General features: G+C 42.6%; 1 protein-coding gene across 7 annotated transcripts in view; it reads left to right on the forward strand.

The window, feature by feature from the left end:
• The first annotated feature begins 10,282 nt into the window (after nt 1–10,282).
• Nucleotides 10,283–26,105, forward strand: part of THRB (thyroid hormone receptor beta) — a 389,856-nt gene continuing 374,033 nt past the window's right edge. For 2 of the 7 annotated variants that reach the window (XM_082626044.1, XM_082626043.1), the window contains exon 1: nt 11,588–11,786. The gene's annotated coding sequence lies outside the window, so the exon portion shown is untranslated. Of the gene's footprint in view, nt 10,523–11,107; nt 11,364–11,587; nt 11,787–26,105 lie in introns of those variants that run through there. The other 5 variants (XM_082626037.1, XM_082626038.1, XM_082626036.1 and 2 more) reach the window with 5 other exon arrangements.

The following is a 26,105-nucleotide window of genomic DNA, read 5'->3' on the forward strand; positions in this document are numbered from 1 at the left end:
ATGTGTTATAATCAATGAACCTTCACTGACACAACATAATTACCCAAAGTCCATGGTTTATATGATGGTTCACTCTTGGTGTTGTATGTTCTATGGGTTTGGACAAATGTATAATGACATGTATCCATCATCATAGTATCATACAGAGGAGTTTCACTGCCCTACAAGTCCGCGGTGCTCCACCTATTCATCGCTCTCCCACCTGCCAACCCCTGGCAACCACTGATCTTTTTACTGCCTCCATAGCTTTGCCTTTTCCAGAATGTCATACAGTTGGAAGTTTACAGTAAGTAGCCTTTTCAGCTTGGCTTCTTTCATTTACAAATATGCACTTAATGTTTCTCCAAGTCTTTTTCTGGCTTGGTAGTTCGTTTCTTTTCAGTGCTGAATACTATTCCATTGTCTGGATGTACCATAGTTTATATTTTTCCCTACTGAAGGCCATCCTGGTTACTTCCAAATTTTGGCAGTTATGAATAAAACTGCTCTAAACAATTGTGTGCAGGTTCTTGTGTGAACATAAGCTTTCAGCTTCTTTGGGTAGATACCAAGGAGCACGGTTGCTGGATCATATCTTAAGAGTATGTTTAGTTTTGTAAGAAACCACGAAACTATCTTCCAAAGTGCCTATACTATTTTGCATTTCCATCAGCAATGAATGAGGGTTCTGTTTGCTCCACGTCATTGTCAGCATTTGATGTTGTCAGTGTTCTGGAATTTGGTCATTCTAATAGGCGTGTCATTTTTGTTTTAATTTGCATTTCCCTGACATAAGATGTGGAGCATCTTTTCATGTGCTTATTTTCCATCTGTTTTTCTTCTTTGTGAGGTGTCTGTTAAGGTCTTTGGCCCATTTTCTAATTGGGTTGTTCATTTTCTTCTTGTTGACTTTTAAGACCTCTGTATATTTTGAATAACAGTCGTTTATCAGATATGTCTTTTGCAAACACTTTCTTCCAGTCTGTGGCTTGTCTTCTCATTCTCTTGACATTGTCTTTGGCAGACCAACAGTTTTTACTTTTAATGAAGTTCAGCTTATCAAGTCTTTCTTTTGTGAATTGTGCCTTTGGTGTTATAAAAAGTTATGGGCATACCCATGGTTATTTAGACTTTCTCCTGTTATATTTTGGAGTTTTATAATTTTGCATTCTACATTTAGATTAATTATCCACTTCAAGTTAATTTTTGTGAAGGGTGTAAGGTTTGTGTCTAGGTTCATTTTTTTGAATGTGGACGTCCAGTTGTTCCAGCACCTTTTGTTGAAGAGACTATCTTTGCTCTGTTCTACTGCTCTTGCTACTTTGTCAAAGGTCAGTTGATTATATTTATGGGGATTTCTTTCTGGGCTCTCTATTCTGTTCAGTTGATCTATTTGTCTATAGTTTTGCCAGTACCACTGCCCTGACTACTGTAGCTCACTAGAGTCTTGATATTGGGTAATGTCAGTTCTCTGCCTTTCTTCTATTCCTTCAATATTTTGTTAGCTATTCTGGGTCTTTTGCCTCTCCATATAAACATTAGAATTAGTTTATCATTATCTGCAAAATGACAGCTGGAATTTTGATTGGAGTTGCAATCCATGCATTGGATTGCAGATCAAGTTGGGAAGAACTGACATCTTGGCAACATTGAGACTTCCCATCCATCAGCATGGACCATCTCTCTATTTATTTAGTTATCTGATTTTGTTCAGCATCATCATTTTTTAATGTCATGAACAAGTGCAAGAATGAGTAAGAATCATTGAAAGAAATGCCAGAAAAGAACATTTGATGATCTGAATTTTTAGATTTTCTTGCCATTAATTAATTAAATCCAAAGTGATGCCAAATTCAACCTGTAGTTTATCCAAACAAACAAATAAAGCTTCCTGTCATTCAACTTACATATCTAATGGAAAATGCTGTTAAAATGACTGGGGTAACAAAGAAACTGCTTTCCTTTCTTCCCAATAGACACTGCCCCCATAAAGTGGAGAATAATATCAGATTCTGCTTTAAAAAATTAAATTTCCCAGGTTCTTAGTTTAGTTAATGAGTGCAAAAATACTGTTAAGAAGGAGTAAGGAACTTTCCGTAAAATAAAGGTATTTCTCTGGTCCTTAAATGGGAATGAAATTGCATTCACTTTAAGAAATTAAGAGCTGGGAAGGATTTTAGGAATTACTTAGTCCAATCCTTTGCATTTATTTATGTGAATGGAATGACCAGAAGAGAAATGAGTAGGTCAAGATAATACAAGTAATTGTGACTATGGCTCAGATCAGACCAGCTCAGTGCCAAATCCAGCATTTGGAGATTTCTGGATGACTGTATTTTCACCCATTGGAAAAAAATTTCCAGGCATTCTAGAAACTGGATACGTTGGTTGCAGTTAGGAAATGCTATGGAAAAAAATATTCACAAAAAGATTTTTTCAGAGAACTGAGTCATTTCTCTCAAAATACCATCATTAAAGGCTAGAACTTGTAGATCAGCAAAGGAGTCTGTCACCAGAAGATATTATTTCTGCAAGTCTGAATTCAGCCATGTATCTGGTTTGTGCTGCGTCTTTGCCAAGATAAGAGCATCCCTCCTCTTTCAGAGAATTTATATCCTTTTCAACGAATTGAAGTCCCACAAGGGGAGGGATTTGTCTACCCTGCTCACTCTTCTCTCTCCAGAGCCTATAATAGTGCCAGCCCAAGGGTAGGCAGCTTGGAAACATTGTTACAAATTTCTGTTGCATTAATTAATTTATAAAGAAGTATCTTCAAGAAAAGCTTTTAGCCTTTGGCATTTTTCTAAGTTTTCCAATATCATCAATTTATCTTTTTTCCAAAATAACAGATCATTCTCAATGACCACCTGCTTTGTGTCAAACTCTGTGTATAGCATATCCATCTACTGTCGCAGTTATTCCTCACACCATCCCTAGAAGCAGGCATGGTTACCTTCCCCATTCTTATAGATAAGGAAGCTGAGACACAGAGAAGCTAAGTTACCTGCCCGAAGTGGTCAGAAAAGACACAGACCTGGAGCTCAAATCCTTAGCCAGACATTATTTGGCATGACCACAGTGGAAGGTTTTGTTCTAAATCTGCATAAATGGTAATTCAGGTCTTTCTTATCTTCTCTGCCAATTCTGGCTTCAATTGTTTGCTCCAAGTGTATCATCTCTAGATGTTCAAAATCTGTTCTAAGGTGCATCTGTAGCAGCTGTGTGACTAATATTTTACACAATGCTTTGTAAATTTGGGATGAGGCAGGTTTATTGCAAAGTGCTATGATACATGGAAATAGGAAATGTCTTTAAGGCTTGTATTGTCCTCAATTTGAGAATCTCATTTAAACTGACAAAGACAAGTAAATTTGAAGTTATGATGGTCACTCAGGGATTTTAAGAAGCTGGAAATAGCCCATAATCCTAAGCATTATATTATACGTGTTATTGTTTATAGATGAATTAGTTTATTCCAGGAAAATGAGTAAGATTCACTTTATTCCCTTCCTAAATAGAAAGAATATTTTCACCGAATTTTCAAAAATTACATTTCCACTTTCAGTGCATATAAACATAACTCCAAAAAAGAAATATGCTTAATTGACATGTTTGGGGAAGATGTGTCTTGAACCACTAGATTTCTCCTGTGCCTGACAAAGAATTTAACAGCGTACTATATTTTTGTGTGCTCACAATGTACATAGATTATTACAGTCCACTTAGCAATTACTCAGCTCATCTTAAACATCTTTCAGACCACTGAAAATCAAGATTTAATTTAGAAGTGTTTTGGTATTCTTACCTTCCTTTCCCCATTCACTTTCTTCCAAATGCACTTCAATTGATCAGCATCTTCATTTCTACATAGGCTTTTAGTCTGTGGCTTAGTTCATAAGAAATGATTGGTAGCTGCAAACAGAGCTTGTAATTGCTACGTAAGGCAATACTAGTTGTAAAGATTCATTATTTTGAACACTTTCATATTGTGTTAAGGATACTATCTATTCACTCAGTGTAGACCTCACATGACTTTATTTGAATATTTTATTTGTGATGACTGTAAGAATGGACAGAAGTCAGCAAACGCCAATTGCCCATTTCCTGGCTGCTCATAACCGTTCTAGTACCTCAGAGAGCCTTAATAGAATGATTAAGAAATGATATATGACCAGCAATTCCACTCCTAAGCATAGTCCCAAGACATATGAGTGCATGCATCCATAAAAAGAATTGTTCAAACAGAGCTGCTTTATTTGTAATAGTCCCAAACTGGAAACAACCCAAATGTCCATTAATCACAGAATGAATAAACAAGTTGTGGTATATTTATATGATTGAATATAAAATAGAAATGAAAAATAGAAAACCTTTCTAATCCACCCAGTAACATGGATGGATCTCAAAAACGTTACACTGGGTAAAAGAAACCAGATATAAGAGTATGATTCTCTTTGTATGGGGTCCAAGAACCAGTGAAGTTTATAACCGATGATAGCAGTCAAAATAGCATTTCCTCCAGAAGGTAGTGGTTGTCAAGAGAGAAAAGACACAGGAACTTCCCTGGTGGTGCAGTGGTTAAGAATCCGCCTGCCCATGCAGCGGACATGGGTTCGAGCCCTGGTCTGGGAAGATCCCACATGCTGTGGAGCAACTAAGCCCATGTGCCACAGCTACTGAGCCTGCGTTCTAGAGCCCATGAGCCACAACTACTGAAGCCCGTGTGCCTAGAGCCGGTGCTCTACAACAAGAGAAGCCACCGCAACGAGAAACCCGTGCACCGCAGCGAAGAGTAGCCCCCGCTCACCATAACTAGAGAAAACCCGCGTGCAGCAACAAATGCAGACAAATAAATAAATAAATAAATATTTAAAAAAGAAAGAAAAGATACAGAGAAACTTTCTGGCTTGCTGGAAATGTTTTCAATCTTGTCTGGGTGGCGACTACACAAGGGTATAAAAATATAAAAATTCATTAAACTGAACACTGAGGATCTCTCTGTTTTACTATTATGTAAATTTCATTTCAATTAAAAAATCACCACTGAACTTTTTTATAACACAGCATTTTGTTTTAGAGCTTTATGCATGTTGATATGCCTAGGCCTGTTTCATTATTTGAACTGTATCTGTTTAAAGCAAAGATGGTTTATGCCCTGGTGGAGTTTGGTTTGATGGGTGTGTTGGGATAACAGTAGCTACTGCAACAAAAAAACCTTCACATTTCAGTGGCTTCACACAACAGAAGTCGATGCTTCAAACACTGTCCAGGTCAGTGTGGATGTTCTCGGACTTTTCCATATGACGATAAAGGGACCCAGGCTCCTTCCAGCTTGTGGCTTACGACTTCCTGCCCAGGAGCCTCAGAATCTTCTATCTCCCATTGGAAAACAGGGGAGCGAATGGAATTAGGGCATTTTCTAGGTTACTACCTGGTGACATGCATGGTTTATTTAGGTCTCTTCTGATTGTCCCAGGGCACAACAGCCCCTTAAGTGAGGAGCTAGAGGGACATCTCGTGACTCCCAGGACCAGCTCACATTTTCTGGATCCACCACTTCCTCTCCTGCATACACGAAGCATGAGGGGCTGGTTCAGAGCAGCCTTGGCCACTAGAGCCTGGGCCTGAGCTTGAGCAAATTATTTGATCTTCCTATGTCTTAGTTTCCACATCTGAAAAATGGAGTGCATTTGCTCTGCTTCACAGAGCTCCTGGGCAAACTTTAAAAAAGATGTGAAGTATTTAGGACAATATTGGGAACATAATACAAGTTTAATAAATGTCAGCTGTACTGTATACTCCTTGCTATAAGTAGCCATGCCAGAATGTCTACTTACCCTTCCACATGTCCTAGGCTTCTACCATGACAAAGAATCAACTTCTTTCCCCCAGCCAGCTTTACGGGCATGGATTTGTGCAGTCACATGGGGCCCCATGCTTGGGGCCTGGCACTTAGCTTAACACTCTGTTTTTACCATCTTGAAATTGCTAGTAATTTTATCTTTGAACTTGCATTTTGTAAGTGAAGTCTGGAGCAGAGGAAATCCACACAATATACATGTCCATTATGTTCTTCCCTGCTCAACTCACATCTGGCATGCTTGATGCCCCTTGAACACAGAATTCTGATGACTTCATGATGTCTGGGAGGTGAGCAAAACTCAGACCAGGTACAGGGTAAGCATGTTACATCGACAACTAAGTGGGACAACCCCAAGAGGCCATGCTTTCCTTTCCAACCAGAACGTGCTTTGAATGCAAAAGAAAGACAACAACCAAGGAACCCTATCTTGTCCTTTCTTACTTGTTTTCCTTCCCTGTAATAGCTAACCATTTACTCTGAAATGCAGACATAGAAGGAAAGGGCAACCCATAGTTCCTCTTCCTTTCAGTTCTTCCTTATTCATCAGTAAGTCAGAGATAGAGTGTGGGTAGAATGGGCACGCATCAAAAAGCCAAGACGTGGAAGCAACCTAAGTGTCCACCAACAGATGAATGGATAAAGAAGATGTGGTACATATATACAGTGGAATATTACTCAGCCAGATAAAAGAATGAAATAATGCCATTTGCAGCAACATGGATGGACCTAGAGATTATCATACTAAGTGAAGTAAGCCAGACAAAGACAAATATCATATGATATCACTTATCTGTGGAATCTAAAAAATAATACAAATGAACTTATTTACAGGACAGAAACAGACACACAGACATAGAAAACAAATTTATGGTTAGCAAAGAGGAAAGGGGGGGAGGGATAAATTAGGGGTTTGGGATTAGCAGATACACACTACTATATATAAAGTAGATAATCAACAAGGTCCTACTGTGTAGCACAGGGAACTATATTCAATATCCTGTAATAAACTATAATGGAAAAGAATATGAAAAATAATATATATATATATATATGCATAACTGAGTTACTTCTCTGTACACCTTAAACTAACACAACGCTGTAAATCAACTCTACTTCAATCTTTTAAAAAAGCATTTGAGTCAGTTTTGTGCTGTGTTTCAACTGTTCTGATAAGTACGAAACACAACTGTATATGTGAACCACAATGTACATGTGCATAGACTCGCTACAAAGCACAGATTGTGGTGATTTCACAATGAGTTAAATGCTCTTATATTTTTCCTTAAAACTAGCATTGCACGATCTAAAAATGAACAGCAAAATTGATGCTAATCATTTAGAATGCTAATGCTTATTTTTCTTTACTTAGAATGATATTAAATAGCAAATAAAAAATACCATAACCTTTCCAAAGAGAACACATGGAAGAAAGGAGATAGCGTTATATTTTGTGTCTTTTGTGGCACTTTTTTTTCTTGCTTTTTGAATAAAGGGCACTGTATTTTCATTTTGCTAATAATACAGCCAGCATCATCTTTCCCTCTCTCCAGCTTCTCCCCAAAGTTCCACCCAGGACCTTCTGCAGAAAATCTTATGCAATCCCCCCATTCTTCCTCACCAGCAACAATCTAGCAATTTACTTTTATATATTTCCCATTGCATCTTCACTCTTAGAGTTAATACTGAACATGTCATCTCCCCTAATAGCCTGTCTTTCCTCTGAAGGGCAGGGACGAACTTCGCATTCTTATTTGCCTGGCCATGGACCAGAATCACTGGGGCCCTCATAGCCAAAATAAATTCCAGGAACTCACGATGAACAGAGAGAATCAGGAGCTCCAGGGCTGGGTCATTTGGTCACACAGCTAGCTTGAGAAGTAGTTGGATGAATGAGAGAATACCAATGGTTCTGGTCCCTAGAATGGCACGTCTTCCGGTTCCAGTTCCAATACTCCCTGGTAAAATCTGGTTCATCCTTAATGGACTTTAAGGGCAACCTTGTTCAGTGAAATCTCCCAAATTTTCCCCTCCCCTCACACCACATCTCTAAATTCCCTAACCTCAAGTTCCTTACCATATATTAATTATCTTCAACATTAATAAAATTTTAATTGAATTGTACGTCTCTGATTGGACTCTGCTGGCACTGAGCGCACAGCAGAGGGAGACTAGGGTGAAGCCACTGAGGCCTTTTCCTTGAGTGCAAAATGTAAGAGAACATCAAAAAACCCAGTAATCGAGAAATGATATTTTAATGCCATATTTTAAACATCAAAACGAATGCAACAATTATCCATGATGAACAATGTATCAAAATTTTCAATCAAGAGAGGCTTGGACCCTGTGTTTGCACCACTGGTCTCATTGGCTTCAGTGTAATCCCAGCCCTGTTGGATCCTATGTTGGATCTTGTTGGATCTTCTTACCCCAGCAGTTGGATCTTCTTACCCCAGAAGTTGATGAATACAAGAATATATGAATGAATCGCTTCCTTGAACCAAGTCACCAGCTTGAAATTTGTAGACCCTGGTAATGAGGATGGCTATGGTGAAAGGTGAGCATAGGTCATGAAATCAGCTTTAGAACACGAGACCACGTGCTCTAAAATTTGAATATTATTTTCTACCTTCAATCAGGTCCCCATAAAAATTCTCCTCCAATGTACCCCTTTGTGTAAAATTAGAAAAATAAATGCCATGTTCTGTGAGTAGGTCTTCCTCACCATGATGCAGCCTGAAAGACTGCCCTCAGTGGGCCGATTCAAATGGAATCATGCTGTTTCAATAACATTGCCTTAAAATTGTTCTCCCTTATTGTTATATAACATTGCTTCATGAATTGCTTGAATAATGCCACGTTTATTTCGCTTTCATTTGCTCTTTATTTCAGAAGTTTCCAGGCCAAATGAGATCAGAAAAACAAAACCATTTGAACAAAGGGAAGCAACAGGTTTTGTTATATTTCATTCTCTGTGTGATGTTTCCTACTTAAGAAGGAATTTAGCTCCAAGTTATACTCAAGAAGAGAATGCAAACTATTATATATAGGATGGATAAACAAGGTCCTACTGTACAGCACAGGGAACTATATTCAATGTCCTGGGATAAACCATAATGGAAAAGAATATAAAAAAGAGTGTGGATATGCGTAAAACTGAGTCACTTTGCTGTACGGCAGAAATTAAACACAACATTGTAAATCAACTATAATAAAATTAAAAAAAAAAAGCTCCAGCGGATTAGGGCCTATCATTCACCTTTGTGAAGGAGGAGTGGCATCACGCCGCACTCCCCCCCCCCGTCCCCCCCACCTCCCCTCCTTGCAAAGTTGTTCCAGCGGCTCCATGGCCCCTGCGAAGACCGGCTGTCAACTGTGGGGGCCTGTCAGGGCAGGCTTCTCCGCCAGTGGCCAGCTTTTCACCCACAGTTAGCCACCAGAGGGCCGCCTGTTTGGATCAAATGGTGCAGACTCCACAGCTTTCCTCCAAACCAACCAAAACATCCCGGGCAGCTTTGGAGCAAAGCCCAGGAACTTAGCTGCAAAAGGAGAACAACTTCTCTCCAGCTACAAAACCTGCAAGTCCTAGGCTGCAGCCTTGTTAAAAGAGTGAAGAATAAAGCACGGATTTCTTGCCAAGGACCCAGGGGAAATAGAGTCCGTGGAGTCTGAAGGGAGAGGTCCCTCCCTTTCGCCAGAGAGCCTTGGGGTCTGCGACTCCCTCTCTCTCGATCCGCGCGCTGAAACTCTGCACCCAGCAGCAGAAGCAGTTTCTGAATTCTTGACCGTTGTGGTAGTTCACGCTGTCAGTAGGCTTCTCATCCGTTTCCCTGGGACGCTCACAGGAATTGGGAATAAAACACACGTCACCGGCTGGAAATTAGAAAACTCTCCAATAAATCATTGTTCAGACAGTTGAGGCTAAAAAGGCCTCTGTCAAAACGGTTCGTTATACTAATTCTTGTGTATACTGAATAATGAAGTCGGAATTATTTTGATATTATCTATAAGAAAATCATTGTACTCTGCCGTCAAAATAGGTTTATTGTAACCCTAGCCTCCGACCGATGACGTTTTAATCTTCTTGGGTGCTCAGGATTTTCACAAGCATGCTTCCAGCCCAGGACACAGCAGCCTGATTGCTTTTCTCCTAGCCTGCACCCTTGGCGTTCAGGACTGGGGGTGTCGGGGGGTGGATTTTAGAAGCTCATATTTGACCGGGGCAGGACTTTCCAAGAGTATAAATTATTTTTGTCTTCCGGGTTTTATTTGTCCATGTCCAGGGCAAAGACAAATGAACAGGGCGGCCCTTCTGGAACCTGCGGAGGGTCCCCACCCTGCGCCCGTCTCCCAGGATGTGCCGGGTGGTGTGGAGGGGGTGTTTCCTTCAGGCGCAAGCCGGGTATTTTTTGCAAACTTTATTCCCGGGGGTGGCGATGATGGGGAATGCCAGACGCCCAGCGGGAGCGAGGCCCCGGGAGGAGCCAGATCGCCGTGTCGGCCCGACACGCGCCACAAGTGGTTCGCAGAAGGAGGGAGGAGCGCGGCGGCCCGGGCCAAGAGGAGCCCGTGCTTCTGGAAGTCACCCTTCCTCGGCCCCGTGTCCCTCGTCCCCCCGTCCCTTCCTCTTTGCCGACGAGAGGAATGACGCCCAAGCCCGAACCGCCGTGCGCACGCAACCTGGTGGGTGGACGCGCGCCACCAACACCGCCGCTACATCGCCACCCGGGGAGGACTCCCAGGGTGGAGGGCACGGCCGGGACGGGGACGAGGGGGAGCCCGCACCTGGGGCGGCAGGTGCGGAGGCGGCGAGCCGGGCGGCGCGTGAGGGGCGCGCTGGGCAGGGGGCGCGGGCCGAGGAGCGGCGGACGCGTCCGAGCTACGGACCGGGGCCGGGCGGGGGTGTCGCGGGCCGGCGGGCGACGACGGCGGCGGGGCGCGCTGCCGGGAGGCCATTTCCTCGCGGCGCCCCTGGGGGAGCCCGAATGGCCTGCTCCCGGCCGCCACCGCCGCCGCGCGAGTCGGACCGCCGGGCGGGCCGGATGCGAAACCAGGTCACCGGTTGGCAGACGCGGCGCGGAGGGGCGCCGGGGCCGGAGGAGGGCAGCGGCCGGGAGCCGGCCGGGCGCGCGGGCCCGAGAGGCGGGGACTCGGCGGCCGGGCCGCGCTCGCTTCCTGCGCCTATAAAAGTGGAGCGGCCCGGGCGAGCGGCGCGGCCCCGGCTGCGGCCGCCCCTCTGCGCCCGGGGAGTTGACATTCTGCAGGACTCGCGCGACGTCCCGTCGCCGGCGCTCCCCGGGACCCCGCCGCCGGGAGGAGGGGGCGGAGGAGGGTGGAGACTGCGGGGCTTGGCCAAGGAAGGCGCACATCCTCAGGCGGGCGGCCGTGACGCGGCGGGGATTAACTTTGCATGAATAATGTGAGTGCGCTGGGGAAGGAGACCTTCTGCTCCCGGGCTCGGGCAGCGCCCGCAGGCGGCCTTCCCCGGGCAGGGGCGCCCGACCCGGCCGGCTGGAGGACACCGGTAATTTGGCCGGAGGACGGCGCGGAGGCGGGGGTGCGGGGGAGGGGGCGACGGTCCCCGCCGTCCAGGGGGTGGGCAGGAGGGCGACGGGGGTGTCGCGGGAACCCCACGGGCTGCTAGCGGCGACGCCGGGCGCGCACGCGCGCGCGGGCGGGCGTGGGTGGGGTGTCAGCCGCCCTGGTACCCGCCTCCGGGGGTTCGCGCCCCGCCTGGGGGGAGGAGGTGCCCTCTCCGCCCGGGCACCGCTCCGGGAGCCGCGGCGTGGGCAGCGGCGGAGCGGGGCGGCTGGGGCGGCGGTGTTCCTCAAACCCCGAGCCCGGCTGTTGACAGCCTCCTTGTGACATGGAGTTTGGCATCCTCAGCGCCGAACCGAGTGGAAGTTTCCATGATGAGGAAGTTCTGTGACACGAGGGTTCGGAAAAGGTTGGCAGACACCGGGGCTGGTGGTGGGGCGGGGGTGTGTGTGTGGAGGCGGTTTAAAGGGACTGTGGGTCCCCCATCGCCCCTGTTCTCCTGCCCCGGAACTCCGGGCTTTGAGAGGGGACCGATCCTGCGGGTGGCGTGCGCTGGTGCCCGTGCCTGGCGACTTGGCTTCTCCCCACCTCCCCGGGGAATGGGGGGCGACGTCGCTCGCCTCCCGGTTCGCGCTTCTTGCTTCGCTTCTCTTGACGCAGCATCTTCTCCTGGGCCCCCTCGAGTCGGTTCCGGTCCCCGAGTTGTGCCAGCTGCTCGGTCGCCACCCCACCCCGGGCACCCCTCGGAGAAGGACTCATTGGGGGAGTTTTTACTCCAGGTGGATTTGGTCCTTCTCGGCTGCAGTTGTCATTTGTATTTGCCGGCGACCATTGTAGGCTCAGTATTAGTGCTAATTCTTAAGCCTTCTGATTTGTTTTAATGGGGGCGGGGTGAGTGTTTTGTTTACGGAAGGCTCAGTGTATAATTTTTCCCCAAATGGGAAATTTTACAGGAAGGGTCTAGAAGCCTAACAGTTCGTGAAGTGAGTGAAAGAAAGAGACAAGAGCTTACCTGGGCAGAAAAGTGCAGACTCTACATCGGCGCCGCTCCGCACACGTTGAGAATTTGTGAAGATTCAAACACTAAGCCTCATCAGTAAATAAATGAAACAGAGTCTTCCCCTTAGCATGTTATTGTTCTTAGGTGCCAGTGAAAGTCATTTTTAAAGACCCGTTTTGAAGTTCAAAAAATTAAGCATTCCTTGGACAGCGTATTAATACCAGAGCACAGCAGTTTCTGATAGTGATACATGTATTGGGTGATGCAGACCTGCTGGACAATAGCTTTGCATTATTCGGCCTTCTTTTAGTTTCGTATGCGTATTTACATTTCAATAATATATAGCATGCTCTGCATTGCAAGGTAATACAAACTGCGTTTTAGTCAAAATATTCCATGATTCATTCTGAATATTCACGGTGAGGTTATGAAACAAGTCAGGGACTAGGAAACATGAAAGAAAAAGGTGTTTTGATGAAAGTTATTTTGAGCAGTGGACGTTTTCAGGAGTTTTCATGCCAGTTGGCTAAGCGTTTTAATTGACTCCAACAGAAATTCAATACTAAGCGATTTGTTTGGGCTGGGATATGGGATATGGGAAGGTATTGGTGAACAATCACTTATTATTTGTGCACATTGAAAAGATACTATCAGAATCTTATTTTTAATGAATTTCAAAGTTTTATTATGTATTGGAAGTGGTATCATCTGCTAGTAAATATGATTTGATTCTCTTTTCCAACAAGTGAAATAAATGATACTGAATTTAGCCCTAGACTTTTTTTTAAATGAAGCAATTCCTGTTGGCATTAAAATGCAAAGGCATAATTTTATTGACATTGGAACATTATAAAGTAACTGACCGTTAAAAGAGGAATAAACATTCCATTTTCCCCCTTTTAGATTCTTTGTAGTAAATCCTACCACAGAGATGAATTAAGGCAACTTCCTTTTCATTTAGCATCTTTGGGGAAAGGAGATTTCTTAAAATTTCCTTAAGAGCAGAGAAAGTTGTGGATCCTTTTCCTTTCCTGGGCTTTTTGCAGTTGTTTGAAGCACAGGGTGTGTGGAGCCACAAATGGGATTGCACCTTTCTTTTTTTAGTAAGCTCATCTTTTTGATGGAAATCAGAGTAAAGGTGATTGGTTTCTTCAGCTCCTTTTTGTCATTTTATTGTAAGATTATGTGTTACTTCTTTAAAAAGCCCTCCCCTGACCATTGGAGCAGAGGCAGCCTCCCATTCCTTCTCAAAGCCATGACATTGTTTTTTGCTTCCTTTTTTTTTTTTTTTCCTTCCTTGGTCTTATTTTCCATCTGAATTGTTCATTTCAGTTGCTACTTGTTGAGTACCTGTCTAGACTATAGAGTCCTTGAGAAAAAGAATCTTGACTGTCTCGTTCACTCGTGATTCTCTGGCATCTTGAACAGTGCTTGGCACATAGTAGGTGCTGGATAAATCTTTGTTGAATAAATAAATGGTTGTGCCCAAACACTGTGTTCCAAAAAATACCTGACTAAGCATCTAAGTGGGTACCAATTGGATGAGCCAAGATCTGTGCCTGTGTATGTGTGTGTGTATGTGCCATGTATATATGGTTCGATTTTTATCTGTCTCTCTCTCTTTTTTTTTTTTGGATACGAAAGCTAGCCCTGCTCTATGTAGTGACAACGCAGAGAGTTATTTCTGTGAGTTCTTCCTGGGGGCGTTTGCCTTGAGTACATGGAAATCCTCAGCAGCAGTTTGTCTTACATGGTACCTTGATTCCCTGAAGACACTGACCTTCAGCTCCCTGGGTTTCAGCAGAATCTTTATGAGTTCCAGAGGCATTGTCAGTGCGGAGAGTGAAATTCCAGGGAACAGACATCACTGGGTGATAGCTGCCTTCTCACTCAGCAGGTTCTGGCGGTGCCTTTGGCCTTGGCAGCCCTAAGGGGACCAAGGGCATGTCGTGGTATAGCTGGTCTACAGAAGTAGATGTTGGGGAAGGGGTGAACGGGACTGTCAGGAACCAGCACAAGATAGAAATATCCCTTGGTAGTAGATTAGGAAGCAACCTAGTGGTTACCCTATGGGTAAGTTACGTCAGGCAACCTCTCCCCTTTTCCGTTTTCTGCACTTCATGAACAGATTCTGAACCTGATGATTGTGGGAAATATTAAACTATCTGAGTTTCCAAGTGACCGAGGTATGACACACAAGGGGTCATCTTCAAATGAGCTATTCATGGAAACTCTTGTGACAACTGAAACTAAAAGGAAATTACAATTGATGGTTCTGGTCATTTGTTTTTGTTTTTAGAGTATTGACTTCCAGAAATGTGTCTCAGTAAATGCATAGTAAAAATCCCGCAAAGTGATGAGACCGGTAAAAATGGCAAAGGAAGAGAGATCAAAATATTGTAGAGGAGTACAGATAATCAAACTGAAATCATAAGTGCTTATTGCTTTTCAGTATTTAATTTAACTCTGAGCTTCTCAGTAGCCAAGTTAACAGAAGAAAATGGGGAGTGGGAGCACTGATGTGGCAGGTAGGCCTTGAAGCTGTAAGGATAAATCAGATAACATTTGTAGAGTGCTTACCATGGTACATGGCAACTAGTATATACTCCTATGAAATGTCAGATCCTATAATGGCCAATACTTGAACTTCATTTCTACAGAAAATGAAGTAAAATTCTTTATATGGTCAAGTCTTTTACCAACCCTCAAGGGAAAAAAATGCAGAAGGCGTAATAATGGAAAGTCACCCAGTGGGACTTTATCTTTGGGGGTCTGAGGTCCCATGGCCCCCGCAGAGGAGATTCGGGACGCTGTCCCCTGTGCAGAAATAGAGCTCAGAAAACCTAGAGGAGTGAATGGTTAGCATGGTCTTTAGGCTGACTTCCTCAAATATCCAGTATCTCTGCCAAGCTTTTAAACTGGAACAGTCTGGGGGATGGGACAGCCAGATACTTGAAAATGACCCTATGGCCATAAACCTCTCTCAACGGGTGGCCTCCATGCTTTGTGCTTTAGTCTGTACAGTTACCACCCTGCAGGGCAGTGTGTTTGTTTTTGTTTCATTTCTGTCTTCCCCTCTGAACTGTGGTGATGGGCTATGGGTTTACTCATCCTTGACTTATAGCACCTAGCAAAGGCTTTGACACATGGGCACAGGGAGAAGCTCGTTGGAAGAATGAATGAGATGGGGAGAAGGGGAGACGCTTCTCTCTCTTTTCTGATAGTGTATCAAGTGTCATCTTCTGTCTTAGTTTTGCCCATTGTGAATGTTTGCTGCCTGGATTACATTGTATGTCCATATCACAGCAGGGTAGTTTGAGAGAAGAGCTTGTTCTGGTGTCTGAACTGGTTGAGCAATAGATGGCAGGTGAATTCCTTGCTTTATTTAAAGTCATTTTCATTACTTGATTTGATTTCTCATTCAGTCTACAAAAATTTGTGTACATTGTATGTGTCTGGGCCTGTTTTTGCAGCTCAGTGTGTAGCCTAGTGAGCTATGAGACAATATGCATATGTTAATGCAAAGGGATTCTGAAGTGGTCTCCACTGTGATGGAATGGGTATGCCTATTGGGGTCCCTCATATGGCCCCCTAGGTGAAATAAAGTTCTTTTAATCTGAGGTTGTGATGGTTTTGTGGGTTTTGTCGCCCATGTGTATTAGCGTAAATTGCAGTGCGATTCACCCGGGACTTTCTTGGGATTCACGCGGTGTGGGGTTGAATACATTTAGGCTGGTGAGTCTTCTGATTAAGGGTGTTCACTCTCCACCTTAAGTTCCCAAAGTGTTAGTCAATTACAGCATTTAAGCAAATGGGGGAGGGGAGACTATCCAGATCACTGAGTCACAGATAACATATTTCTATATCCTCCTCTCGGGAATCTGGCCAACTGACAGTGAGAATCGTGATCTACATTTAATGCTAATGTTGCCTGTCCATACTGTCCTAATTTCCAGGGACTTTGGATCTTTATGTACTGGCAGCTCTTCCTGTACAGAACTATTTTTACTGAGTAAGAAACTGAGCTCTGCTGTGAACTTAAGTATCTTTTTCCAAATGGCAAGTCAGGAGAGCCTGGAATTTGGGCCCAGGAACCTTTACTCTGTCCCAGGAAGCATATTGTAGCCTTTTCATCATGATAGACACTCTAACATATACATTTACTTATACATATACATATGTATACGTGAATACAACACATACAATAATATGTGTATCATGATATGCAATATGTATATAACAGTATAGTAATACGTATAATAACATATGCATACATGTGTGTGCCTGTGCGTCTGCGTATGTGTGTGTGCGTGCTGAGAGTGGACTGTGGATGGGGCACATATAACAATTAGGAAAGGACTGATCTGAAGTAATTACTCATTCAACTTCCTCTTTCTAATAAAAGAGATTTTAAGGATCATGGCTTCTCTTCTGGGATTGAGAACGTAGGGGTTTATTCAAAAAGTCATGAGTGATAACCTGATGAAAGCAAAAGCTTGGACAAAGGAATGTTAATTGACAGCAGGTATGTCTTCTTCATCTGGGAAGTACACTTGTGTGATTCCTCTGGAGACCCAGGAGTGTTCATGATGAGGAGAGTGGAGAAGACAGTCCTGGTTTGGGCGGCAGACTGTATGATTGTGGCATCCAGGGCCCATTGAGTATTCTGACTCTTGTGACTTGTGTTGTTCCGTGGTCCTCAAGATGGTTCAGATATACTACCCCCTCTTTTGTTTCTCTTAAGGCTCTGTTTTCCCAGATATCAGCCATGGTTGTACAGAACAGGTGCTCAAAAAATCATGATTGATATTAGCAGTCATGACATTCCTGGGTTTGGGTTAGCTTTTTCGTGTTGCTCTTCCATATGTGGCAATGTCTCACCACTTGCATGTCCATACATGCAGAGTCTGCCTCTGTGACAAGTGTGTGTCATGTTCTCACAGACAGTGAAAAAGGCACTGCTCGTCTCTGGCGTCAGCTGTGGTTCCCATGGCAAGAAATGCCACAGTCATGCTGATGTCCCCAGCTACACATCCTGTCATCACTTTTAGGCCTTCTCCCTACTCCTAAATGTTTTGGCAGATCCTCATCAGATTTAACTTTTTATTTGTTACTCTATGGAAAATCCTGAGTTTAACAACTTAACGCAAGCATTCCCAGAGTCTACTTTTATGCTTTTGTGCATGTGAATCTCCAAGAGGGAGAGCAGGTACCAAAACTTATTGGGTCAGCATATTCTGTGTGTGTGTGTGTGTGTGTGTGTGTGTGTGTGTGTAAAACCACAAACGGCTAAAGTTCAATGCAGAAGGTTGTGAGGAATAGTTCATAGTACTGCACTTAAAAAAATTAATACAATTTGTTTTAACTTCTACTACATTTTATAATAAGTGATCACTCAGAGGAGCTAGCCCCACAGCTTAAACTTTGTGCTCTTTTGTAGAAAATCTATCAGTTTGCATTCAACACTGATTAATGCCGCCATTGTTGAAGTATTTGTGATTATGTAAAAATCAGGCTAAATTGCTGTTACTTTAAAAATATTATAATCATAAAATATATCTTTCCTTGACTTCATATTAATTTACGTAAGACAGAGAATGGTTTATTTCTGCCATATATGTTTCTGTTTACTTTTTTGAATTTCACCTAAGCTTTATTGTAATTTCTACCCCAAGCATCTGGAAATCTAGAATAATGTATTTATATCGGAATTGTAGTTACAACAAGGGGAAACATAAGGTTGTGTATTCTTGTATTATTTGTCTTTTATATAAAAAAAAGAAACCAGGGGAACCTTATACAGGAAATCTTTTTAAAACAATTTAAGTTATGGCCTATGTGGATGATGAACATATCAGTTTTTCCTGCAGTGTAGTAGTTGTAAGGGAATTCTTGAAAAAATATAATGCTAGGCATTTGGCTTATTAATTTAATCTCACACTATAGATTCTTAAATGTGAGGTATTGCTAAGGTGAAGGTATCCTCTGGAATGTACTCTGCATGCACTCATTTACTGTTAATTAAGAATGTGTGTTCAGATTTATCTTTATTGAAGTTGTCACGAAAACCAAGGCGTAAAATAAGGAAACTTGTTTCTTTTCTCCTGGAATCTGTCCATCCCTCCACCCATCCATCCATCCATTCCTGCATCCATCCATCCATTCATCCATCCCTCCACCCATCCATCCATCATATATGCATTGGGCATCTACTGGGTACCAGGCTCTATAGTAGGTTCCAAGACACCATGGTGAACATTTAAAAATCCTTGCTGTAGAGATACTCAGAGTCTCCTGGGTCAATCTACAGGAGTTAATTTAGTGTAGACCAGTGTTTTTCAGCCTCTGAACTATTGACATTTGGGGCCCAATAATTCTCTCCTTTGAGGAGCTGCACTCGTTCCTGTAGGATGTTTAGCAGTATCACTTATCTCTACCTACTAGATCCCAGTAGCTCCCCCGACACGCCAGTTGCAGCAAGGAAAAATGTCTCCAGATATTGCCAGATGTCTCATGGGCAGGAAAGTCACCCCCACTGACAACCACTGGTGTCGAGTTAAGAACCAGAGCTGCAGAGTGGGGATGTGTGGATTCATGTCTTGGCTTCCCCTGGCTTCATTACACCTGCTCGGTTTCCTCATCTATAACATGTGAAGATTAAATGAAATAGTGTAGCACTTGACCTGCAATTCAATGTTCCTAAATATTAGCTATTTCTAGTGGTGGTAGAATTAAGGTTTCAACAGTTACAATCAACGACAATATTGGTAAGTTCTGTGATGGAGTAAATACAGTGTACAGTGGGGACCCGTAGTCCGGAGTGGGGAGAGTTCTAGGCAGTAAGAACACCATATACAAGTGCATGAAATGGGATAAAAGTATGAAGCATATGGGAAATTGCAAGGAGCTTAGTCTGACGTGCACAGGGCAGTAAATGAAGCCGTAGGAGCAGGTAGAAGCCACATGATGAAGACTTTCCAGACCAAATAAGGAAGATGGACTTTCTATCTTGACAGCATGGAGAGACTAAGGAATGGTCAGCACATCAGATTTTTATTTTAGAAGGGCTCTTTGGCATAGGTCTTGAGTGGGACAGAGACTGGAAATGGTGAGCCCAGTTAGAAGTTCTAGAATAAAACACTGAGAGAGGATGGCTGCTAGAACAGAGGCAGTTATATGTTGCTGTGAAGTCTTTGGGAACAGATTTCCTTTTCTCCAAGATGTGGCAAATTTTTAACATTTAATTCCAATAAGGCATATTTTTAGCAAGCTGGCTCTACATTTGGGGGAATTTCAAGTTTAATTTGAAAGCAGATTACATGATAGGTTCTCTTTAAAGTGTTTTCAAATGAAGCTTAATTTAAAAACTATCTCACAGCCTATTTGTCGCTGTTATTACTCAAGGATTTCTCTGCTCTTAAGTGCTGATTTTTCTAACTGATAGGGATTTTATTTCTTTAATGATCGAAATTAGAGATGGGTGGAGAGTATGAATCCATGAATGAATGAATAATAGTGACCTTATAGAAATACCACCTAATTTAGAATAAAAATATTTTGGACAAGTCTCTTCACTTATCTGAGCTTTCATTTCCTTAGTCATGAAATGGTAAGAGTAGATAAATTAGGTAATTTCAAAGTTATCCTTAGCCTGGGCATTATCAGGATTAACTTCTTCATACTGCAAATTTTAGTTTTTAAAAATACTGCAAAATATTTTACAAAAGTAGACTTGGAGTCAAAGATAGCCCTACCTGGGGTAATATAAAGTCAAACAATGATTTCTTTTCCTTTTACATGCCCTTAGCATGATAACTTCTTATCATTGTTTGGTCTTATTTCTTAGTAATCCCAAACAGATTTTTTACAAATATTTTCTATAATAGACCATATAATAAATATTTTCAGCTTTTCAGGACTACTCAGCTCTGCCCTGTAATGCAAAACCAGCCGTAGATAACATGCAAGTAGTCATGGCTCTGTACCAATAAAAGTTTATTTACAAAAACAGAAGGTGGGTTGTAATTTGCTAACACCTACTAGCTGAGCAGGAGTCCAATAGAAATATAATGTGAGCCACATAGGTAGTTTAAAATTTTCTAGTAGCAATGTTACAAATGAGTAAAAAGCAACCAGTGAGTTTGATCTCAATAGTATATTTTATTTCATCCAAAAATTATTAACATATAATCAATATGAAATACCAATGAGATATTTTGCTTTTTGTATTAAACCTTTAATATCTGGTGTATATTTTACATTTGTAGCACATCTTAATCTTGACCTAGCCACATTTCAAATGCTCAATGGCCATTAGTGGCTAGTAGCTGCTAGAACTAGGCAGGACAACTTTAGCCTTAAAAATCTATGGTTCTATCAAATTCCATGCAAAAATAAATTGTATACATTATTTCAAGTGATCAAGACACTTAGTTTTTCTTGCCACGTATATTGGTTAGGAAAACACTATCTACATTTTGAAATAAAATTAAAAATGCATGGGGGCTAAAGAAAGTAGAAGTTTATCTTTCACCCACGTGAAGTTGAAAATTGCAGTTCCTGATTAGCTTGGGGACTCTGCTCTATGGCGATTCTGAGGAATCCTGATTCCTTTGGTCTTGGGCTCCTCCATCTCCAGTTCAAAGCTTCCAAGGCCATGTCTTCACTGCATCAGACGCCTGAGAAGGCAAGAGAGTGCAGAAACACACCAGCCTCCTAACTGCCTCCGCTTGGAAGTGACCCAGAATCATTTTGCTCTGATTCCACTGGTGAGAACAATCCCATTCCCACCTCCCGCTGAAGCAAGCAGGTTGGGAGATACAGCCCCTGCCTCACAGCTGCTTTCCTGCGATGCCCCTGTGCTGTAGAAGGGGAAGGGGAGCCAGAATATTTGGTGGCCAGTGAACTGTCTTTGCCACCCTGTGTCATTCTGTTTTTCAGTTCTTCTGAGGCTCTCCTCACAGCATTGTCTTGGTACTTTTGGAGGCACTGGCAAGTGATGGAAACATCCCGATAGCAATGACATAACCCAGTTCTGGGTTTTGGTGCAGTACCACCCTTCTAGCTGACCCAGTTCTGTTTCCTCACTTCCTACTCACTTTTACGGGGTGGGTCATTGTTAATCTGGCCACACCCGTCTTTCCCTTTTAGTCTTTGATCATCATTTTGATTTTCTTGATAGATCTATGTGGGTCATAACATGTACATAGTGTTGGGAGTTTACTGATCAATCCTGGTATAATTGGCACATTATTAATGTGCTGATTTTTTTTAAAGGAAACTAAAGTTTAAAGTAGAGCTATCAGGAAGCAGAGGGCAGAGCCGATTCTTGGTGTGTTGACAGAGGAATTGAAGCCATTTTCCTGGAATCATTTTGCAGAGCTTTAGACAGTTTAAATAAATGGCTCATTACATAATGTCTTGACTAAAAATAGCAATTTTCCTAGTATTTATTCTACTTATCATTCCTTACTACAATGGGGAACGCTCTTTTTTAGTCAAAAAGGATATTTGCTTGTTTTCTTCCCAAATTGTAAATGTGCTTGATCAAATATTCAGCCAGTTCTATAGAAGTGCCTCTGGCGAAGGAGATGTAAGAGGGGCATGAATAATAAAAGTGAGGTAAATGAAAAGAACAAAGAAGCTCTTTCCTTCGAACTTTGCATATGTTACCTTTGTGAAAACTTATTTAATTATTATTAAAATGTCTTAATCTGAGAGTAAGGAAACAGTTGCCAAGTGCACATGTGTTTTAGATTATGAAGAAATAAGACCAAGTGAATCAGAAGTATCATGTTAAGGACCTGTAAAAGGAAAAGAAATAATTGTTTGCCTTTCTATTACCCCAGGTAGGGCTGTCTTGGACTTCAAGTCTATTTTTGTAAAATATTTTGCAATATTTTTGAAAATCAAAATTTGAAATATGGAGAAGTTAATCCTGATAAAGTACCTCTCAGGTACAGAATCCAGCTAATTCTTTTTTTTTTATTATAGTTGATTTGCAATGTTGTTTTAATTACTGCTGTACAGCAATGTGATTCAGTTATACACACACACACACACATATGTATATATATATACATTCTTTTTCATATTCTTTTCCATTATGGTTTATCACAGGATATTGAATATAGTTCCCTGTGCTATACAGTAGGACCTTGTTGTTTATCCATCCTCTATATAAATAGCTTGCATCTGCTAATCCCAGCCTCCCACTCCATCCCTCCCCCGACCCCCTCCCCCTTGGCAACCACCAGTCTGTTCTCTATGTCTGTGAGTCTGTTTCTGTTTTGTAGATGGGTTCATTTGTGTCATATTTTAGATTCCACATGTAAGCAATATCATATGATATTTGTCTTTCTGACTTACTACACTTAGTATGATAACCTCTAGTTGCATCCATGTTGCTGCAGATGGCATTATTTTGTTCTTTTTTATGGCTGAGTAACATTGCATTGTATATATGTACCACATCTTCTTTATCCATTCCTCTGTCGATGGACACTTAGGTTGCTTCCATGTCCTGGCTACTGTGAATAGTGCTGCTGTGAACATTGGGGTGCATGTGTCTTTTTGAATCCAGCTAATTCTTGATATTCCATAATAAAGAAGAAATCATTTTCTCAGTAATCCCCAACTTGTTCCTGGCTCATCACTGGGATCCCTGGGGCTCAGAGTAACCTGCAGTGTGGGCACCAGTCATGTCCTATTTTAAAGTCCTGTCACAGAGCAGGGAGGAGAGACACCCTCCCCCCTTCCCTTAGAGGCCAATTGTGTTGTGGGGAGGGTGGAAACTGAGGGTCCTTGGTCCTGGACTAGTTGAGAGCTGGGGCACTGGAGAGAGATCAGGAGTTACGGGTGGGTGGTGGACGTCCCTACAGGTGCTGAGTTGGATGCCTGGCTTTGTCCCCTTCTAGCTCGTGGTCTCTCTGGCAAGTGACTTAACCGCCTTGAACTTCAGTCACCTCATCTGTGCAGTGAAATAATATTGGTACTTACTTGACGGCATCATAGAGGAGATTGAGTGGAATCAAGTTTATGGACTGCTGAGCCCATCCATAGTGCCTGGGGAGTGCCCAGTACATGGGAAACAATTTTATCATCATATTATTACAAAAGTTGTAAAATTGATTGTGTTCAGTCAGCCTTCACCCTGGAAGTACGGAGCTTGATTGTGCAAAAGGCAGGAAATCAAAGAGAGAGACCCGAAAGTCAACCTGCAAATTTCCTTGATCATTTTGTATCATTAGTTATTCTTTTTTTCAGTTTTAAATTGTTAGGATGTGTTTACTGGTAACAATCTCCTTTTTATAGATGTCCTGGCATTTTTCATCCTCAAGAGATATGTTCCATGGTCAATCGTTGAACTTAGGGAACCCTCAGGATCTGTGGAAAATAAGAATAATAGATGTAAATAGTTTATCTGTACCATTTTTAAAGATTCCACATATAAGCGATATCATATGAACCTATTTACAAAACAGAAATAGAGTCTCAGATGTAGAAAAGAAAATTATGGTTACCAAAGAAGAAACATGGTGGGGAGGGATAAATTAGGAGCTTGGAATTAACTACTATATATAAAATAGATAATCAACAAGGACCTGCTGTCTAGCACAGGGGAACTCTACTTAATACTCTGTAATGACCTACATGGGAAGAGAATCTTAAAAAGAGTGGATATGTGTATATGTATAACTGATTCACTTTGCTGGACACCTGAAACTAACACAACATGGTAAATCAACTCTTCTCCAATTAAAATTTTAAAAAACTAAAGAAGAATGAATGTTTGGTTACCTGCCCAGGACTGCAGCCTCTTGAACACAGAGTTGGCTCTCCCACTTGGATTGAATGTGATGCTGAAGCGGACCACCTTCCTGCCTTTTTTCATAACATCTACTCCTGTCTCTTGCTCTGATGCTGTTCTACTGTCCACAATCAAACTTCTGTCCCTTACGGTTTAATACCTATTTTTTCCTGCTTCTGTTTCAACACAGCATCCTAATATCCTTCATTCAGGGAGCTCCCGCAGTCCTGCCATGATTCATTAGGATTGAGATCCAAAGTATCTCCGCTTCTGCCCTGCAGCATGCCCCTTTAATGACAGTTTCCCTCACCCCTTTGTCCAAAGGTAATATTACATGTTTAGTCACTTACTGTATGCATTTCTTCACTGCTCAGTGTCCAAACCTCATACTGGTCAGTGAGATGGATATTTCTCTGCTGGATTTGAAGTTCCAAGAGGGCAGGGGCTGTGTGTTGAACAAGTTTAGTGGAGTCTAGAAGGCAGGCCAAGTACGTAGGTGCTGAGTAATGCTTTCCTGCTGTTTTGACTAACCACATGCAGGCTGTTTTCGTATAATTAGGATGAATCTAATTTTAAAATGAACAACCGTGTGTCCTCAGATGAACCAGAATATACACTTACAAGGCGCTGCTGTCCTGCATTATAAATAAGGGAATAGGTTGTCCGGCAGAAAAGCTCTGCTGTTCTTTTCCCTTAAAAAAAAACAAAAAAAAAAACAAAAAAAAAAACTCTCCACACATCAGAGCTGAGATAGAAGATCTTCCCATCCCCTCACCTAAGTTGGCAAGAAATCGGGGCCCCGAAGTGGATGTTCTTGGCAAAGATGGAACACAGCGAACATCCACAAGTTAAGAAGAGAGGCTTCTGAGGATTTGTAAAGAAGCGTCCTTAAGAATGGCTTACAGTGAATAGACCCTAAGCTCGGCGCCTGATTCCCATCCTGGGTGACAGCGGGACTTCCTCAGGCGATGGCTTCAGGTTTCTGCAGGGCTGTGTTCTGAGGCCGTTGGAAAGTGTCAGCTGCATCGCTGTTTACAGACCTGTTGCTGGTGTGGGGAGCCCCTTGCACACATTGCCGCTGTGGCATCCCTCAAGCTCCGAGCATTTTCTTGAGATTTTTAACATCTCAGAATTCCCACTACAGGGAAGACGAGTGATTTAACATCGCCCTGAGGGGGTTTATAGTTCACTTCTCTTCTTTGTCTAGCAAGGTTTTGAAATAGCTGTTTCATTTTGCTATTCTGTGGTTTTCAATCCCCACTGGTAATTCATTAAAGTTCATTTGAACCACGGCTGCCGTTGTTTTCATCTTTGGCTCTTCCTGGCACTAGAGTAAGACCCCTTTCTTGGAGTCAAGTGTTACTTATTTGAGTTCTTGCAGAATTTTGACTTCAGGGGCATTTGAGACTCATAAGGATTGTGCTTGCATTCCCTGCCAGCCTTGAGCAAAAGATGTGGCTTTGCCTGTGCCCTCAATGGGAGAGAGAGGAATGGGCCTGGAGTTAGGTTTCAGATGGTCTGAAAGAAGTAGGTCTAGAGCCCGTGGCTCAGAGGATCCCAATGATTCTGTGCTTAGGATTTGGGGATGGGAAGACCAGCCCCTCTGCTAGAGGGCTACTGTGGGCCCAGAGAGTTCTCACATCTGAGGAACCTGGGGCTCAAGTGGCCGCCAGCCTAGTCTGTCTTCAGAAGACTTGCCATTAGAGTTTGGGTTCCCCAGAAGCAGAGCCTGAGATGAGAATTGAAGTGCAAGTCATTTTAGGGGGAAGGTAAAGAAAACACCCATAGGAGAGTGGGGAAGGGGGCCAGAATGGGGATAGCAGTCAATAAGGAGGCATTATGAAACCAGTTACCACTGTGGGCACACTGGGGAGCCCTGGGAGACAGCGTGGATCATGTCTCACAGTTACCCACCCAAG

Source organism: Mesoplodon mirus (assembly GCF_964341445.2).
Source record: "Mesoplodon mirus genome assembly, chromosome: 6".
Classification (NCBI taxonomy): Eukaryota; Metazoa; Chordata; class Mammalia; order Artiodactyla; family Ziphiidae; genus Mesoplodon; species Mesoplodon mirus.